This window comes from Ictidomys tridecemlineatus, chromosome 9 (assembly GCF_052094955.1).
Source record: "Ictidomys tridecemlineatus isolate mIctTri1 chromosome 9, mIctTri1.hap1, whole genome shotgun sequence".
NCBI classification, from domain to species: domain Eukaryota; kingdom Metazoa; phylum Chordata; class Mammalia; order Rodentia; family Sciuridae; genus Ictidomys; species Ictidomys tridecemlineatus.
In genome coordinates, this window is record NC_135485.1 from 120,816,454 (window position 1) to 120,836,589 (window position 20,136).

General features: G+C 36.9%; 1 protein-coding gene and 1 long non-coding RNA gene across 14 annotated transcripts in view; one reads left to right on the plus strand and one right to left on the minus strand.

The window, feature by feature from the left end:
• Positions 1 to 20,136, minus strand: part of LOC144366914 (uncharacterized) — a 95,420-nt gene that overhangs the window by 48,994 nt on the left and 26,290 nt on the right. For 2 of the 13 annotated variants that reach the window (XR_013426092.1, XR_013426095.1), the window contains one exon: positions 855 to 5,476. The exons of 10 other annotated variants lie outside the window; for them this stretch is intronic. This is a non-coding gene — a long non-coding RNA (uncharacterized LOC144366914). Of the gene's footprint in view, positions 1 to 854; positions 5,477 to 20,136 lie in introns of those variants that run through there. One more of the 13 variants, XR_013426097.1, reaches the window with a different exon arrangement.
• The window catches only part of LOC144366913 (uncharacterized), a 52,863-nt gene that overhangs the window by 12,033 nt on the left and 20,694 nt on the right, over positions 1 to 20,136 (plus strand). The window lies entirely within an intron of this gene.

Genomic DNA, 20,136 nt, shown 5'->3' on the forward strand with positions numbered 1-20,136 from the left:
ATAAAGACACAAAGTAAACATTGGGGAGAGATAGCTGGCCTTGTTGTCTCTGTTGAACATGTCAAAGTACTGCATCGAGAAATATTTGAAAAATCTGCCTATTTTCCATCTGTTATATTTCTCACCACATAACTGTAAGTTCATGTGAAAGTTCATTGTAAGTTCAAATGTGTCATATCAGGTCATTTACAGGGTAAAAGTTCACTGGGAGTTTATTATTATTTTTTTAAAGGCTGAAGTGGAAAAAGAATAAATATACTAATTGAAGCTATTTTACATTATTACCACCACATTTTTAAGCATCATAAATAAAATTTATAAATTTAAAGGGCCATCTGCAATGCATAATGGTAACAATAATTATTTTAGGAAGATGCCTAAGATACTGCTCCTTGGGATTGTCCTTAGAGAGGACACAGATAGATCTTGGTTGTTCTAGCTATTATTTAAAATCAAACAGTTGTCATATTTTATGCTGTATCCTATATTTTCTCTAAACTACTTATTTAAAAATTGTCATACAGAGGCTTAGGGAAAAGTAAGAACATCAGAAATAGCAAATGAATGTCATTTTATTACTTAACTGTATGAAATGACTTTTAATTTATGATTGCCAAAAATGCAATTTTTAAGTATGCTCTTTGTGGGAAGCTATAGCAAAAGGAGGAACTTGAAGCAAAAAAACCTAAATCAGATAGCACAAAAAACCTAAATCAGATAGCACTAGCTAATATTACTTGAATCACAGAGGCAAAAATTAAATTAAATTCTTTTGAGTAAAACCTCCATATTAAAAAAAATATTTAAATATTTTTAAAAAAAATATTTAAAAAAATATTTATATTAAAAAAAATATTTAAATAATTTCCAAGGAATATAATGGAAAACACATATCTCAGTCTGTTTGGTATTGCTATAACAGAATACCTGATGCTCATTAACATATAAATTAAAGAGGTTAATTTGGCTCACAGTACTGAGGGGTGGAAGTTCTCAACAGCACATCAGTATCCTTCTAAGAGTCTCCTGGATATATCACAACAGGGCAGAGAAGCCAAAACGTGTGCAAGAATCTGGGGTTCTTGAAGACAGAAATGTTGTACAATTAATTTTTATGTTTTTTTTATCATTTTAGCACAGCACTTTGCAAATATACATACTTAATAAACATTTATGGAGTGAATGAATACATAAATGTTACAGTTTATTGAAGTCAACTGGTAGTATATCATGAAAAGAATATAGAAATGCTACAGAGAAACAAATATGATTTTCAATTCAAGGATCAAATTCAATCATCAGAACCAAAAAAGAAAAAAGAATCCTAATTCTGCTGCAGAAACATGAACTAACAATAATATAAGAACAAATAAATAACACAAAGTCAAAATCATTTAGTGCCAGGTTAGAGATACAGGTAAAATGATATGGAAGTTTATAAGAGGAAACATGATTCCCAGCTAGCAACCATTCTTGGAGTTAATTATTAGTTGAATACATAATTAAGATGCCATTTTTCTTTTTCCCCCCAAATTGTTAAATATGAATTAGAAATGTGAGGAAACCTCTTTGGCACTTATTTCAACAACCCATCATATGTCATTGATCACATCACAACTCCCACATTTTACTTAGAAAAGATAGTATTACCGATGGAAAAATATTGCAATTTTATATGTTAACAACTGAAGTTTGTGTGCGTATGTGTGCGTGTGTAAATGTAGCAGGTAAAAATAAAAACGTGTTGGTCACTGACCTGGAATCTAAGTCAGAGAGAATTGATAAAAGTCACAAGTTATTAGCTAAGAGGATATACTGAGGATCAGCAATTTCATATAAAACCTGTCCAGTTGCTGTGCCAAAGGGGACCCATTTCCCTACACCATGGTCAAAGATAATGAACTGTCCATCAGGAGTCCAGTATGGGAAATCACATGTTGTGCCTGGGTGAAAAACAAGGAAAACTGGTTGAGAACAGCCAGGAGGAAAACCCAAGGAAAAGAGGTCACATCAAACCAAACAATAAATATGGTCAATAACAAACTTCCAGAACTGTATACTTTTCATATTTTACTTACATATTTAATATTATATCTTTTAAAAATCACATGATTCCACCAGACACAGAGGCACACACCCAAAATCCTAGTGACTCCAGAGGCTGAAGCAGGTTTGAAACGAGCCTTAGCAACTTAGTGAGGCTGATCTGTCTCAAATAAATAAATAAATAAATAAAAAGGGCTGAGGATGTAGCTTTGTGGTAAAGTACCCCTGGGTTCAATCCCTAGTACCTAGAAAGAAAAAAAAAATCACATGATAACATATCAATGTGTGATAGGCACTCAATAGAGATGATGCCTGGGAGATAAAGAGCCATATTGAAAGATATGGATGAATAGTTAGTGGAGAAATACAGATACTGATTTTCAAAAGGTTTGGAAATGTTCTCTAGCTCCTCTTGATAGAAGAGTGATGAGAATCCCAGGTGGATAGAGCAGTAATTCAATGAAAGAGATCAGGAGGACTGAGAATATAGGAGCTGTAAGGCTAGTGGGGGCTACACATCCTCAGGTGCTGGTCCAGTCAGATTTCGTCTGGACGCTGGTGTCCCTGGAGTGAGTCCATGGCTTACTGCAGTGGTTGCCCAGCTTGATTCCCCACTGCTTGCAGTAGTAACCTAAGCTGCTGAAACTTTCAAGGAACCTAAACTTATAAAGTCGTTCTTTGGTTCACTAAGAAATATGGTAGTTCACAAATTGAATAAAAATAGAAATATAGAATAATTTGGAGATGTAGCCAGTGATTCCACTTTGGTCCTGAAATGGTCATATAACAATATTTAAACTAAACAGAACCATTTTGAATATTGAAGAAAAGACTCCTTTGATTCTGGTTGAAGTGAACCGTCCAGTTCCTCATGACTAAAGCACTCAGGGTCACTCCAGGTGAACTGGGCTGCGCGAAATAATCACACAAGAGTCAGAGATACCTTTCCCTTTGGGATCCTGTGACAGCTCCTCTGACCTTATGGGACCCCAGAAAGAGGGAGAGAGCACCATGCTTAACCCTTTTATTGAGGCGAAGCCATTCAAATGAGGCAAGGGGTCAGGTTTCAGGGGGTTGAGTCTAGCTTGGGATGTCTGCTGTCAGCAGGTTGACTGACAACTAGGAAGGCCATGTCCAAAAGCAGAGCAAGAGAAGGGGATACACAAAGGGCGTTTCCATGGAACATTCTATCCCAAACAGCACAAAGGGATAGTGTTACAAGGGAATAGGTGAGTGTAGCTCAACCCCATGGGAGACACGCCTATGTCTGAAGACACACCCTCAACTTCCAGATCCAGGACAACGCCCAAGTCACCTCAAAATATAGTGATTGGTCAGAGCCTTTCCCTTCAGGACGGAAGCTGTGGGTCATTCAGAGCGGCTCCCCAAAGAGAAAATTTCATTTTGGTAGAACATAATATAACTTTAAAAGTCAAAGTGACAAGGTCAAAGACTTTTTAAAAAGCTAATATATTTATTTCAGTATTTTGAAAATATATTAAAGGATAATAAAACAAGACCTTTAAAAATAGAATGAGAAACCATTTTTTCTTACATGGAAAACATTATAATAAAGAAATCAATTCTACAAAATTGAGTATACAAACAAATCAAACAAATCCAATTAGAATTCTCTCCTTTAGAAAAAAAAATGATCATATAGCCCATGGAGAAGAATCAATGCAAGAACAGAATACATAAGTATGTGTTTGAAATAGTTCCCTACATAGTCTAAAGTACAATTCAGGATTACTACATGGACTTAAATAGAAAAAAAATCATATGGAGGAAAACAGTAGGAACAGAACTACCATATGACCCCGCTATCCCAATTCTTGGTATTTATCCCAAAGAACTAAAATCAGCATATGACAGTGATACAAAGTCACGTCAATGTTTATAGCAGCACAACCCAAACTAGCCAGGACATGGAACTAGCCCAGGTGCATATCAATAGACGAATGGAGATATCACTACATACACAATGGAGTTTTATTCAGCCATAAAGAATAAAATTGTGACATTTGCCAGTAAATGTATGGAACTGGAGAATTCATGCTAAGTAAAATAAGACAGACTCAGAAAATCAAGGGTTGAATTTTCCCTCTCATATAGAAAATCAGGAGGATAATGAGGTCAAAGCCAGCCTCAGCAACTTAGCAAGTCCCTAAGCAACTCAGTGAAGCCCCTAGGTTCAATCCCCCTTCACATATATATATTAATGTGTATATAAATATATATATATATACACACACATACATATACATATATAAAAATATATATGGAAGGTACACCAATAGAGTAGAAGAAAAGGAATAGGGGGAGGGAGGAGAGAAGGAAAAATGGGTCATTGGGAACTGAAATGGTATAAATTAAATTCCATTTATGTATGATCATATCAAAATGAACCCAACTGTTAATTATGACTATAACGCCCAAATAAAAGTGAAAAAAAAAAAGAAAAAAAGAAAGAAAAGGAACAAAGAAAGAAGAGGAGAAACTAATGAAAACCTCTTACAGGAACTTAAAAGTAGAAACTTCATTCTGGAAAAGATGGAATAACATGGCCAAATTTATACTTCTGATTAAAACAACAGTTTTCAAGACAGTGGACATCAGGCAAATAAAAACAATGATCCCTTGGAGATATAAAACAAATAACGTGAGCTTACAATTGGGTTTCTGTATCAGGAGTGGGGAGGGGAACTCGGAGAGAACTTGGAAGCCTCCCTAATTTGGGAATCTCAGAGTGCAGGAGGATCAAAGGCAGATTTCCCCGGAGCCCAGGGAATCCACAGTACAGATCACCATACAGAAGAGAGCTGTGCACACACAACACTGGAGATCTGCAGAGGGTCCCTCTTAAGACCTCAGCAGAGAACTAGGCAGCATGCAGGTGTGAAGCAGCTACTCAAGACTGACAGTAGTACCTGTCTCAATTGCTAAACTAAGATGGGAAATTATCATAATTCATAGGGAAATGGATAGAGTGCTTAGAAGGCCCTTGCTTTAATAGTTTAAAAAATAGGAAAATATCCAGCAACCAACAGAGTAATTGTGATGATTAATCTGAATTGCCCACTTGATGGGAATAAGAGATGCCTAGGATTCAGAGGCTTCTGGGTGTGTCAATGAGGGTGTTCCTAGGAATGATTGGCTTGTGGGACAACAAACTGAGGGGGGGAGACTCACCTTAAATGTGGGCAGCACAGTCCGGTAAGTTGAGAGCCTGGCTAGAAGAAAAAGATGGAAGAGCAAGGAAGCTTTAATGCAGATGTAGCCCCATTCTTCTGGAGCAGTGCTTCAGTTGCTGCTGCAATCACCAGAGGACCTCGGGCTCCTGCTCCTTCACTTTGCAGGGAGTTTCCAGGACTTCTATCCTGGCCTGGGGAGGCATCTTTGGTCCTTCTTTCTCAGAAGTTCCAAATTCCTGGAGTGAGCATTCCAGATTTCTGGAGTGAGCAACTATTGGTTCCTTCAGCTCTCTCATCTGCAGACAATCATTGTGGACTATCCAGTTTCTGGTTGTGTAAGCCATCTAATAAATTATTTATAATCATATACATATGGTTCTGTTTTCTAGAGAATGCTAATACAATAATATTCACAACATATGGCATCCAATCCAAAATTATCAGAAATGCACAAGGGCAGAACATTATGACATTTTTTTGAGGAAAAACAAATATGTCAATTGAAACACACTCATATCTGACATAAATGTTAGAATTAATAGATGAAGACATTAAAGCCATTTTCATACTTGTGCTCCTTATGTTGACAAAAATAATAAACAGATTCAAAACAAAACCAAAAAAATTAAAGGCTTCCAAATTTGAACTTCTAAAGATGAAGATTATAAGTCTGAAATGAAAAAACACTGATTGTGGTAATACCAAATTAGACCTTGAAGGAAAAAGTATCAGTTAGCTTGAATACAGTAATAAAAAAAAATAACCAAAAGCAAACATGGAAAAAAATAATAATTGAAAAAAAATAAAGAGAACCTATCAGTGAGTCCTTGGACAATTTTATTTTATTTTTTATTTTATGTTAAGAGAGAGAGACAGAGAGAAAGAGACAGAGAGAGAGAGAGAGAATTTTTTTTTAAAGAGAGAGTGAGAGAGGAGAGAGAGGAGAGAGAGAATTTTTTTAATATTTTATTTTTTAGCGGACATAACATCTTTGTTGGTATGTGGTGCTGAGGATCGAACCCAGGCCTCACGCATGCCAGGCGAGCGCGCTACCGCTTGAGCCACATCCCCAGCCCCAGAGAGAGAATTTTTTAATATTTATTTTTTAGTTTTCAGCAGACACAACATCTTTGTTTGTATGTGGTGCTGAGGATCGAACCCAGGCCGCATGCATGCCAGGCGAGCATGCTACTACTTGAGCCACATCCCCAGTCCCCTTGGACAATTTTAAACGATTAATATATGTGTAATCAGAGTCCCAGAAAAGGGAAAGGGACAGAAAAAATATGAAGAAATAAAGGCTAATATTTTTTCAAATTTGATGACAACCATAAATTCACAGGTCCAAAGAGATTCATAAACACCAAGAAGCAGAAACATAAAGAAAAGGCAAACGTAATAAGATTGTCAAAATCAGTGATAAGGAGAAAATCCTAAAAAGAAGCCTCCCCCCACATGAATTTTACATATAGAGGTACAAAGATAAGGGTGATAGCAGATATTTTCATCAGAGGCAATGCTGGTAAGGAGACAGGAGACTACAATTAAAAACAAAACAAAACATAAAACCATGCCAACTGTCAATCTAGAATTCTATACCTGAGTGAAATTCTTTCAAAAACAACTATGAAATAAAGACTTTTCCAGACATACAAAAGCCAAAATAATTCACCATCCGCAGACTTGTACTATAAAACTATAAATTTTAAAAGAAGTTCTTCAGGCAGAAAGGGAAAATGAATGAATGGCAATACTGATTTACACAAAAGATCGAAGAACATGGGAAACGTCAACCACCAGTAAATGTACAAGATATTTTCCTTAGCATTTAAGTCATTTTTAAAAGATCATTCATTATCTTCTAATATAAATAAAATATAATAATAATTAACAAATATAAAATAATAAATAATAATTAAAATAAATAGAATAATAAATATAAATAATAATAGCAACAACAAAATTAACATATTGTTGGGTTTATAATATACATAGAAATTAAATGTGTGAAAACAAAAGTTTAAAAGATAAGAAAGGAGAAATATAAGTGTATGATTATAAAATTCTTATACTGTATGTGAAAGCAGTATAATATCCCTCGACTGTTAAGCTCGAGATATATATATATATAAAACAAATTCCAAAGCTACCACTAAATTAACAAAGAGTTACAGTTAATAAGCCAACAATGGAGACAAAATGGAACCATTAAAAAAAATTCTCAAACAAGGCAGAGAACAAGTCAAGGGGAACAAAGAATAGATGAGACAAATAAGAAATAAAGAGCAGGAGGAGAGATTTAAATCTAACTACACATAAGCCACAGTCGAGTCAATAGTCTTAAATTCCCCAATTAAAAGGCTGAGATTTTCAGATTAGATAAAAAAGCAAAACTAGGAGAAAGTTGGCTTCACTACATTAATATCAGACAAAGGAGATTTCAGAGCAAAGACAAGAAATAAAAAAGGTAATTTCATAATGAGAAAGAGGTTATCTCATTGGAGAGAAGATAATTGTAAACCTAATTACAAGGAAAGACTGACAAACCTAAAACTATAATCAGAGATTTTAACACTCTCTTTCCCAAAAAACAATAAAGTAGACAGAAAAATCAGTAAGGATATAGAAAATAAAAATAATGTAATTCAATCAACTTGACCTAATTGACAAGTGTAGAATAGTCCACTCAAAAATACCAAAATATACATTCTTTTCAAGTGTATTTGTTACTTACCCCAAATAAATTATAGTCTGGGCTATAAAACAAATCTTGATAAACTTAAAAAGATTCAAATCATACAAATTTGTTCCCTGACCACAATGGAATGGTCTAGTAATCAATAACAGAAATCTGTCTGAAAACATCCAGCATTTGTTTTTTGGGGATTGGCTGACTTCACTTAGCATTATCTTCTCCATATCCATCCATTTACCTGCAAATGCCATGATTTTATTCTCTTTTATTGATGAGTAATATTCCATTGTGTATATATGCCACATTTTTTTAATCCATTCATCTACTGAAGGTCATCTAGGTTGGGTCCACAGTTTAGCTACTGTGAATTTTGCTGCTATAAATATTAATGTGGCTGTGTTCCTGTAGTATGCTCTTTTTAAGTCCTTTGGCTCCATTCCCAGTTTTCCAAGAAATCTCCATACAGCTTTCCATATTGGCTGCACCAATTTGCAGTCCCACCAGCAGTGTATGAGTGTGCCTTTTCCCAACATCCTTGCCAACACTGTGAAGTTAGTCAATTCCAAAAAACAAATGCTGAATGTTATCTCTGATATAAGGAGGCTGATTCATAGTGGGGTAGGGAGGTGGAGCATAGGAGAAATAGACAACTCTAGATAGGGCAGAGGAGTGGGAGGGGGAAGGAAGGGGGCATGAGGTTAGAAATGATGGTGGAATGTGATGGACATCATTATCCAAAGTACATGTATGAAGATATGAGTTGGTGGGAATATTTGTATACAACCGGAGATATGAAAATTGTGCTCTATATGTATAATATGAATTGTAATGAATTCCGCTGTCATATATAAAAAAATAATAAAATCAAAAACAAGAAATATGTCAGGAAAATGCAAATCCTTCAAACAACATACTTCTAAATAATCAGTGGGTGACAGATGAAAGCAAGAAACTAAAGTACTTTGAACTCACTGAAAATGAAAATATTATGTAGCAGAATTTATAAGATGCTACTTGTATTAGTTTCCTATTGCTGCTGTAACAAATTACCACAAATTTAGTGGTTTAAAACCACATAAATTTATTATCTTACATTTCTAGACCTCAGAAGTCTCGCTGAGCTGAAATCAGTGTCAAACAGAGCTTTGCTCCTTCCAGAAACCAGGGAAGAATCTTCTCCTTGTCTTTTCCAGCTTTTAGAGGTTGCTCACATCTTGGCTTGGGGCCTTCTTCCGCCTTCAATGCCAGCATCTGCATTATTCCAACCTCTGCTTCCCTTGTTATGTCTCCTGTAAGTTTTGACTATTCTGCCTCCCTCTTACAAGAAGCCTTCTGATTATATTGGGTCTACCCAGATAATCCAGGCTACTCTCTCCACTTTAAAATTCTCTACTGGAATAAAGGTCTTTGTTGTGAGTGTGCTATGTTGTTAACATAGACCAAATAGGTTTGTCTTTCCACAGAGTCATAATTTATTGAATAACAATGAATTCACAAGCCTCACCACTTTCATCAGTGGCAGTTCACGGAATACTTGTGGGTCACCTGGCAGTCGTAGCCAGGCAATCACAGATTCTTTTATTCCAATCTTAATTTCTAATATCTGTTACCCTCAAGTCACACATCACACAATTACGTACATAGGTTACAGAAAAGCTAGAAAAGGGTAAGGCAGCCATAGGGGCTCAGGAGGCAGAACTGAGAGCAAAGGCAGAGAGCAGATATGAATTCAAAGAGTCACTGTAGGTGGTCAGATAAGATTATGAACTGGCAAAGAACTTGCTCAGGATGCAGAACAGCCAGAACATGGGAACTTATTCTAGGCCAAGGTCCAGATGGGCAGTGTCAGCTTGGAGTGTCAGCTTGAAATGTCAGCTTGGGGTAGGACTTGCATGGTCATCAGGACAGAGATTTAGAAGTTTATAGCTATGGCAATTTTCCTGGGCAAGGCCTATGAAGAATGACCAGGTAACGGGGTTAGGGTGCTGCTGTGTTCAGTCTCAGGGTGCTCCTCCTTTGATGGGTCTTCAGTGAGGGAGTTGCATCATTTGGTGGTCTAGTGTGTTTGATAAGCTCACAGGTCAGGTTTTTCTGATATGAGTTTGATACACTGCTGGAACCATGTGCTACTGATTAATCTGACAAGATCATAGGTGGCCATGCTTATCGACAAAATTAATTTATGTAGCAGTTTATGCCTTATGATTGTGCCAGAAAGATGGTGGTTGTTTGCTTGTACAAATGAGGTGTGGAGTCATTCCACCTTAGCACATAAACTCAAAACGGGAAACTACTGCTTTACAAAATGGAGGGACTCAGGTTTAGGTGCAGCCTGAAAACTGTTGGTCCATACATGATGGAGTAACTCAGAGCAGGTCACAGTCTGCTCTCAGTCCTCCTTTTCATAAATTGACAAAGTTGGTCGAATTCTGTCCTGTCCTAGGACTTTTTGGATGGCTGAACTCCAGAGTGATGAATTAGGATATCCGAGAGAAAAAAAAACAGCAAAACACCCAGGCTGCTTTGGGCAACTTTCCATGAGATGTGAGAGCAAAGAAAAGATTTAAAAATTAGAATTTGTAATGATATGAAAAGCATAACAGCAAGATTTGGAAAATTGGCAGCCTGGACATGTAAAGAATTAAAAAAAAAAAAAAGCTTGCAAGGGTGTGGCCAAGTGACCATGTACTAAACAGATTAGTATGCACAGTATACCAGGTTCTGGTTGTCCAGGGAATGGAAGAACAGCCCCCAAAGCATTTCTGGGATTTTTCAAGCTGCCTCTCCCGTTATATTCCCAGAGGCCTAGGAAGGCAGAATGAATTCAGAGGACAGGCCCAGGGACAGCTGGATCCCTCTCTCCAGAAGGTGCAAGCTATACTGTGGCAGCAAAATGCAGTGGCTTAAGGGAGCCCACTTGTTCTGCCCCGACAGTGCAAGCAGTAAGCCTTGGTGGTGTCCATGTGGTATTATTTCTGAAGGTGTGCAGGATGCATTGAAAATTCTGTTCCCTGCCCCCCCCAAACTTGTTTATAGGGGTGGTTCACTGTAGAGAACCCCACAGGGAAATGCCTAGTGGACATAGGAGTGGGGGTGCCCTGGAAACCCCAATACTGCCAAATCATCAGGAGTGCGCAACCCCAGCCTGGGAGAACCTCAGGTACAAGAATCCAACCAGGGACCAGAAGCATGGGTTAAGCCAGCAAAGCCAAGGTGGTGGGGCTGCCCCAGGGTGCCCAGGGGAGGCATGTGGAGTAAAAGGTGAGTCTGGAGTCTTTTGTGATTTAATGTCTGCCCTGTAGAGTTTCGGACTTGTTTAGGGGCTTACACTGATTTCTTCTTGACTATTCCTCCCTTTAGGAATAGGAATGTCTGCCCTGTGCCTGTCCCACCACTGTGTTTTAAAAGTAGGTAGCTTGCTTTGGCTTCACAGTCTCAGCCTGGGGAACTTTGTCTTGGAATGAGTTGTGCCTTGAGTCTCGCCCATATCTGATTCAGATGAGGCTCTGGGCTTTTGAGTTGGTGACGGAACAAGTTAAGACTGTTGGGATAGGGCTCCTGGAATGCTATGAGTGCATTTTGAATTGTGAGAAGGTCATGAATTTGGGGGACCAAGGCCAGAATACTATGGCTTGAATATGTGCCCTAGAAGTTCATGTGTTGGAAACTTAATTCCCACTGTGTCAGTGTTAGGAAGTCAGTCGGGCCTGATAAGTGGTTTTTGGGTAGTGAGGGTTCCACCTCACTAATCGGTCCATGCTGTTCTCAGGGGAGTGGGTCTCTTCTCACCAGAGTGAGTTGTTCTTCTTCTTCAGCTTTCTCTCACGCCCACTTCCCCTTCTGCCCTTCCTCTATGTTATAAGGCATCATGAGGCCCTCATCAGAAGCCAAGCAGATGCCGGCACACTGTGTTTTGGAATTCCCAGCCTCTGGAACTATGAGAGAAACTACTTTTCTTTATAAATTACCCAGTCCATGGTATTGTGTTATAACAAGAGAAAATGAACTAAGAGAATCCATTTATTACACCATTAAAACAAACAAAATGGTTTCTAAGTTTAACTCTAACCCGTGAAACTATTAAACTTCCAGAAGAAAATATAGTATAAACTCTGTGATTTTTTAATTAGGTAATGTATTTTTTTTTAAGGTACAATACTAAAAGCATGATCCTTAAGAGAATAAAAACTGATAAAATGGACCTCACCAAAATTTAAAACATTTTTGAAAGACAGTTGAGGACACAAGATAGGAGAAAATATTTGCATAGTTATATAGTTAATAAGGGACTTCATAAAGAAAATATAGACGCATCGGGGAAGGTAAGAGAAAGAGGAATTGGAAGAAAGGATGACAGAGTGACACCAGGACAATTCTGGGGGTGACAGGCATGTCCTTTATTTTCGCTGGCAGTGATTTCATGGGTTTATTCATAGTCCACACTTACCAAACTATTTATTTTAATACGTATAGTTCACGGTTAATTAGATCTCAAAAACCATATTTTACCACATAATCATCAGATTTTATGTCAAATTGTTTTTGCAAAAAAAGTGGGATGTTTCCAACATATTGAGCTTTTTATTTTAATGTACTTATTACTTAAATATTACTTAAAATCATTTATTACTGATCTTTGGTGGAAGATTAGGATGCACAGAATACTCATAAATATATCTTAATATGGTGGCAATGACTATGTGGTAAAATACAGAATGTTGTTATTAAAAAAGACAATCATGTAATCCTAGCAGCTCCAGAGGCTGAGGCAAGAGATCACGAGTTCAAAGCCAGCCTCAGCAACTTAGCAAGGCCCTAAGCAACTCAGTGAGACCCTGTGTCTAAATAAAATACAAAAGGACTGGGGATGTGGCTCAGTGGTTGAGTGACCCTGAGGTCAATCCCTGGTACCAAAACCAAAACAAACAAACAAACAAAAAACAATGATGTAAAACCAATTCTACATGTAATCATACCATATCATCTCTCTAACATGACATCTATTAGTGTATTTCATTAAATTAGAGCAAAATGAGCTTCTTCTTGGTGTATTTCCTTTTTACAATCAAGGAAATCTTAAAGTAAAAATAAATAGTGATTAGCAAATTCAGATCTAAAGATACTTAAAATTAATCCTTGACTAATAAAACATCTAGATTAAAAACTACTTCAGAAAGATTTTTTTCTTCCAAATGGAGTAAAGGAATACTTTAGAATCCAATTCTATTTCAAGAAATTATGTGCCTATGTAGGATATCGCTGATTTCATTTAAAAAAAACATTTAAACAAATTTAAGATAGTTTAAATATTAATTTATAAAATGGCACAAACAACTTGTGTTAATCAGCTTTCCATCACTATAACCAAATGCTGAGATAATTAACTTACAAAAAGAAGAGTTTTGTTTGGGCTCACAGAGTTGATGCTTTCAGTCCATAATTGGTTGAACCCATTATTTGGGGCCAGTGGCAAGGAAGTACATTATGGTAGAAGCAAGTGGCAAAATAAAACTGCTTATCTCACCATTAAGAAGCAAAAAAGAAAATGAGGAAGTAGTTGGGGTCCCTGAGCCACCTTCAAAGCTCACGCCTTTCCTCTAGTAACCTAAGTTCCTTCACAAGGCCTGCAAAATGGTTCTACCATCTCCTAACAGCACCCCTCTAGAGACCAAGCCTTCAACACAAAAGCCTTTAGGAGGTCTTGAGATCTGGACAGTAGCACAACTCTTTATGATAATTACTTAGAATGATTTTTGCAAGTGACAGCTGTAAAGGAGGGCATTTAAGCTTTATTCCAATCAGACACACTGGAGAGAGAAAACACAGCCTTTTCAAGGGGAGCTCCTAAAAACAATGCCTGTGGAGGAGGGACAGAAGGCCCCCAGGGCATGTCAGAAGGTTTACCCAAAGGAGCAGGAGTAAAGGACAAAGTGTTCTTTAGTGAATGGACTATTGAGGATCCCTAATTTAAAGAAATATAAATGCTGAAACTTCAGTTGGACACAAGGTGAGAAAGTAAACCCAAATCTTTAAAGTGGTTATTTCATCTTCATATGTCCATACACTTGCATTCATATACACACAGCACATTACTTTAAATGATTTTGGTTTTTAAAAATGCAAATCACTTATCAAGACTCTGTGGTGATGAAAGCATATGTAACATTTGAATTCTTAAAGAAAAGACCTATCTTGTAGTTTTTAAAAATGTAGTCTAATTTTTAAAATGTCAAACTAAACCTATGTTTCCAGTTTTGACTCACTAAAAAAACACAATAAACCAGCAGAAAAGAACTGCTCATTAACATGTCACAAGTAAACAGAAACATATTAGTGCCACCCTGTGGTAAACCTCACACCTTTTAACATTTTCTTTACAGACACAAAGGGTACATTTATTGGTTATAGCTGTCTGCATTAAAAAAGAAAGATCACAGTTGTTAACTTGCAAATATTCTTCTGGATCTCTTATTTTATTGGAACCTCTCTGCAAGCAAGTTTGGTGTCTTTTGTACTTAGGATCCCCAATAACTGAGCATGGCAGGAACTTTATAAATGTTTAGTGAATGTGCCCATCATGAATTAATACCTAAACCAGGAGAATTTCTCAAAGATATAATCAGGAATTAACACAAATATATACATAGAAGGTTGTCCACTGTAGCTTATTTAAAATAACTTATATTAGCTGGGTGCAGCAGTGCACGCCTGTAATCCCAGTGGTTCACGAGGCTGAGACAGAGAGATCTCTAGTTCAAAGCCAGCCTCAGCAACGGGTGAGGCACTAAGCAACTCAGTGAGACCCTGTCTCTAGATAAAATACAAAATAGGTCTGGGGATGTGGCTCAGTGGTCAAGTGCCCCTGAGTTCAATCCCCAGTGCCAAAAAATAAATTAAAATAACATATATTGAAACTAACATACACATACACAAGAACACACACACACTAATAAATTGGCTAGATCACTTGTACCATACACTGGTATAATAAACTGCAGTTAAATATAGTGTTATGAATGACATTTAGTGTGTTTAAAAATATATTAATAAAAATCAGGTTATTAGAGAATATGCACAGTATCATTTCCTTCTTGAGCAATCACCTCGTGGTTAAGCTATTCATGGCTATAATTTGTATTTGCAGTTACCGCAAGGAGATATCATATATTCTCCTCCATCCTGAACCATGTGAATTTGACTCAGAGGTAAATATTGATGATGATGATGCCACATGCTTTCCAAGAAAATAAGGCAAGATTTATTTCACACATAATGAGGTTTTCTGGGGAGGGCAGGGAGAACTCCCAAGCAGGTCCCAAGATGGCTTGAGAGAGTCAAGAGACTGGCTTAGATTTTATTTCTATTAAGAGGTGAGGTGGGATGGTGGCTCTCACACTTGGATCAAGATTTGCATGTGTTGTGCTTCTCACTAGAGCCAAAGGAGGAAACAACAGGAATTTCTTATCAGCTTGTCCAAATGTAGAAGGAAAAGGCAAGGTGGAACAGAGGACCTTAAAAATTGTCAGCAAACATCAAAATGCATGTACATATATCCATAAATAAGATGAATGAAAGAATATATGCCAAAATACTAACTGTAGCTATGTGTGATAGTACTAAGTATTGCATTTCTCTCCTTCTTTTTGATTAACCATATGTTATGGTTTAGATATTAAAGCTCACATGTGAGACAATGTAAGAAAGTTTAGAGATGAACTTAATTGGGTTATGCCAGTCTTAACCTGATCACAGCATTGATTCCCTGACAGAGATAGGGGTGTGTTTGGAAGAGGTGGATCCATGGGGCAAGCTCTTGGCATTTACATTGTGTTCCTGAAGTGAGCTGTCTCTGTTTCCTGGTGCCATATCCCTAGCTGCTTTTCTCTGCCACACACTTCTGTCATGATGTTCTGCCTCACCTCAGGCCCCAAGGAATGGAGTTGGCTGTTCATGGACCAAAACCTCTGAAACAATGAGCACCAAATAAACTTTAGCTCCCTAAACTTGTTCTTGTCTCATCTTTTATTACAGCAGCAAAAAAAAAAAAAAAAAAAAAAAAGCGACTAAAAAAGTGACTAAAACAATATTCTTAAAAATAAACCTGCATTATTTTTAAGAAGAAAACTCAAAATATGTTTATTTGAAAAATGAAACAAACCCAGAAATTCAGAACGAGGTAATTTCTTACCCCACACACACAAAAAATTTAATCTTAGGAAAATAAAGATGCCTTATAGTGCTAATTAAGGTATGATTTCATAAACAAAATTCTACTTTTAGCAGGAGCGATTATGGTTCAAGTCTTCTACAAAATAATTTGGTAATGTGCATAAGACAGAGAAGATAGGAATAGACATTATTTTTAAAAAAATTTTTTTAGTTGTAGATGGACAGAATATCTTTATATTATTTATTTATTTTTTATGTGGTGCCCAGGATCAAACCCAGTGCCTCACACGTGTGAGGCAAGTGCTCTACCACTGAGCTATAGCCCTAGCCCCCAAACTTCTTCTTTTATCATGAGCCGACTCTTGTGATAATGACACTAATCTACTTGTGAGGGCTCTGACTTATGACCTAATCACCTCTTGAAGACTATACCTCTTAATGCAGTCACAATGGCAATTAAATTCCAGCATGAGGTTTGGAGGGGACATTGAAACTATGGCAGACAGCTGCTCCTCAGATAGGGGATTAAAATTCAGAATATATAAGGAACTCAAAAAACTTAACACCAAAAAATTTTTTAAAAACTCAATTAATAAATGGGCAAAAGAATGAGACAATTCTCAAAAGAAGACATACACATAGCCAACAAATATATGAAAAAAATTTTCAACGTTGTTAAGCAATCAGGGAAACGTAAATCAAAACTACATTGAGATTTCATCTCATACCAGTCAGAATGGCAATCATCAAGAATACAAATAATAATCAGGGCTTGGGATTGTGGCTCAGTGGTAGAGCACTGGTCTAGCACATGCGAGGCCCTGGGTTCAACCCTCAGCACCACATAAAAAAATAAATAAATAAATAAAGGTATTGTTTCCAACCACTTCCAAAAAATTTTTTAAAAACATTTTTTAAAAAGAATACAAATAATAAATGTTGGTGAGGATGTAGGGGAAAAGGTACATTCATATATTGTTGTAAGGATTACAAATTAGTATAAACACTCTGGAAAGCAGTGTGGTGGTTCCTCAAAAAAAAAAAAAAAAATCTATGAATGGAACCACCAAATGACCCAACTATTCCACTCTTTGGTATATATCCAACAGACCTAAAATCATCATACTAGAGGGTCTAGCCACATCAGTGTTTATAGCAGCACGATTCACAATAGCCAAGCTACAGAACCAGCTCAGATAACCTGTCAAGACAAACAGATAAAGAAAATGTGGTATATACACACAACAGAGTTTTACTCAGCCATAACGAAGAAGGAAATGATGGCATTTACTGATAAATGACTGGAACTGGAGAATCTAATATAATGCTATGTGAAATGAGTCAGACCCAGAAAGTCAGGGGTCAAATGTTTCTTTCCTATGTGGAAGTTAGACCAAAATAAAGGTAGAAAAAGTAGGGGGGAATCCTATGAAAATAGAAGCAAGATCAGTGGAGTTCAGGAAGAGAAAGGAGGGGGTGAGAGGAAGGAGGGGGAAAGAGAGGGAGGGGGAATGAATCTGACCAAACTTTCCTGTGTGCATTTATGAACATACCACAGGGAATTTCACCCTTATGTGTATCAATAATGCACTAATTTAAAAAAGAACTATAAAGAGAGAAAGACCAGTACAGTAAAGGGGAGGGGGGAAGGGGAAGTACTGGGAGTGAATTAGAACAAACTATATTCCATGCTTATATAATTATGTCAAAATGAACCCCGAAATTATACACTAATAAAATAAAAAAAGACTATGGCAGAATTCTTTCCCTAAGGAAACATCTATGCGGCCTGGTCTCATTTCCAAATGCTGCAAATAAAATCTTAGATTTCTAAAATAAGAAAGTACAAATGACAAATGAACTTTCTTTAAAGTAGCTACTTTTACCCATACTATTTTACTATATATTTTGTTACTATAAAGATAATATTTGATTATTGAAGAAATTTTGAGAAGTCAAAAAAAGTAGACAATAAATTACTCATTAAGCCAGTATCAACTATAGCAGACTATAAATTCTGTCAAATCCTTTCTATGTGTAAGATTTTAATACCTTTATTTTCTGAATATATTTTAAATCAGACTCCTGGTATATTTTTTCATCATGAGTCTGTTATTTATCTCAATCTAATTCATAATGCCTTTCCTATATTTTGTAGTTGTTATTAATAAAGTAATGACATTATTATTTTTTAGGGGGTACTGGGGAATGAACACAGGGGCACTCCACCACTGAGCCACATCCCCAGTCCTATTTTGTATTTTATTTAGAGACAGGATCTCACTGAGTTGCTTAGTACCCTGCCATTGCTGAGGCTGGCTTTGAATTCTCGATCCTCCTGCCTTAGCCTCCTGAGCCACTGGGATTACAGGCCTGCACCACCCCACCGGGCCATGACATTGTTTTTAAAGCAAAGAGATTTCTTAAGCATTTCCTTCATGTTAGACATTCTAAACTGTTTATGGTTTTTGTTTCTTCTGTTTTGCTTCTTCTTATTTTTTCAGCATAATAAACCTGGTGCCATGTCCTAGTCTCAGACTTATTTTTATTGGACCTCTACTATCAAGTCTTTCCCATTCTACCTCCTAAAACTTTCTTTAGTTAATGTTCTATTCTCGATTCCTTCCCTTGTCCAAGCCATGAGCTCTCAATTGCCCTTCACAATGGTCTCTTTCTCTTTCTCACTTGCCTTCAATCACTTTGTAGCCAAAATGATCCTTCTCAGAACTCACATCTGATCCTATTCATTTCTCTAGTTTTAGTTTCCTTAATGGTTTCTGATTTGTGTTCAGGAGAGAGTACAAAACCCTAACCACGACTTTTAGGGCCTTCTGCCCTCTCGTTCCTGTCTCTCTCTTTAGGTCACCTCACCATTCTTCCAGCTTTTTCTCTCCATTTCACTATTCTGGACTTTGCAGTTCTGCATCCTTCTTTCTAGCTCATGATTCCAGGGCCTAGAACATGGCAGTAGTTTCTTCTACTTGAAACCGTTTTTTTTCTAGTACCAATTATATTCACCCTGAAGATCTCAACTTAAATGTCACTTCCCCTTTAGGATCTCCCTTTTTCCCTTCCTACAGGTTAGAGTCCCTATTTATAAATCCCCAGGCTCCTTGAACATGCCATTTCATATTATCCAGCGATGTTCTAGTATCACGATTTGGATATGTGTGTGGTGTTCCCCAAAAGCTTAAGTGTGTGACAATCAAAGAATTTTCAGAGATGAAACGATTAGATTATTAGATCTGTGACTAATCAGAGGCTTAATCCACTGACATGGATTAATTGGACGGTAAATGTAGGCAGGTAGAGTGTGACTAGAGGAAGTAGGTCACTGTGGATGTGCCTTTGGGGTTTATATTTTGTCCCTGGGTAGCAGAGCGCTCTCTCTCTTTCTGCTTCCTGGTACCATGTCTTCAGCTGCTTTCCTTTATCACATCTGCTTTCCTCCGGAAATCAGACCTTCCACCATGATGTTCTGCTTCAACTGGGGCCCAGAACTTTTCAGCCATCTATGGACTAAGATCTCTGAAACCATGAGCCCAAATAAACTTTTCCTCCTCTAATTGTTATTGTCAGGTCTTTTGTTAACAGCAATTGTAAAGACTTTTTAAATTGCCTTCTGATTCTGACCAGTTTCAAGTTATTGATATAAAGCCTAAGGTATGGAATCTAAAGGTGCTGAAATTGTTACATTAACCACTTTACATCACTTTAAAAACTAGATTTGAATGGTCACCTCTGAATCGTTTGGTTGAAGAACAAAACCAAAAATGTTCTGCCATTTTTTAATGAAACTTCATTGTTCTATAAAATCCAATTTGAAACTCATGTGTGACTTTTGGTACACTAAACTTATTATGCCTTAAATATGATACAATTTATTGTGGAAAAATACATTTGGTAATAGCTAAAGAAATTAACTGTGTGTTAGTAAGTAAAACAAAGATGATAAGCTTAAGATGATAAATATGTTCTTCCCCCAAACTTAAAGCATGCACCAGGGGGCCCAGCACCATGGAACTGTTATTG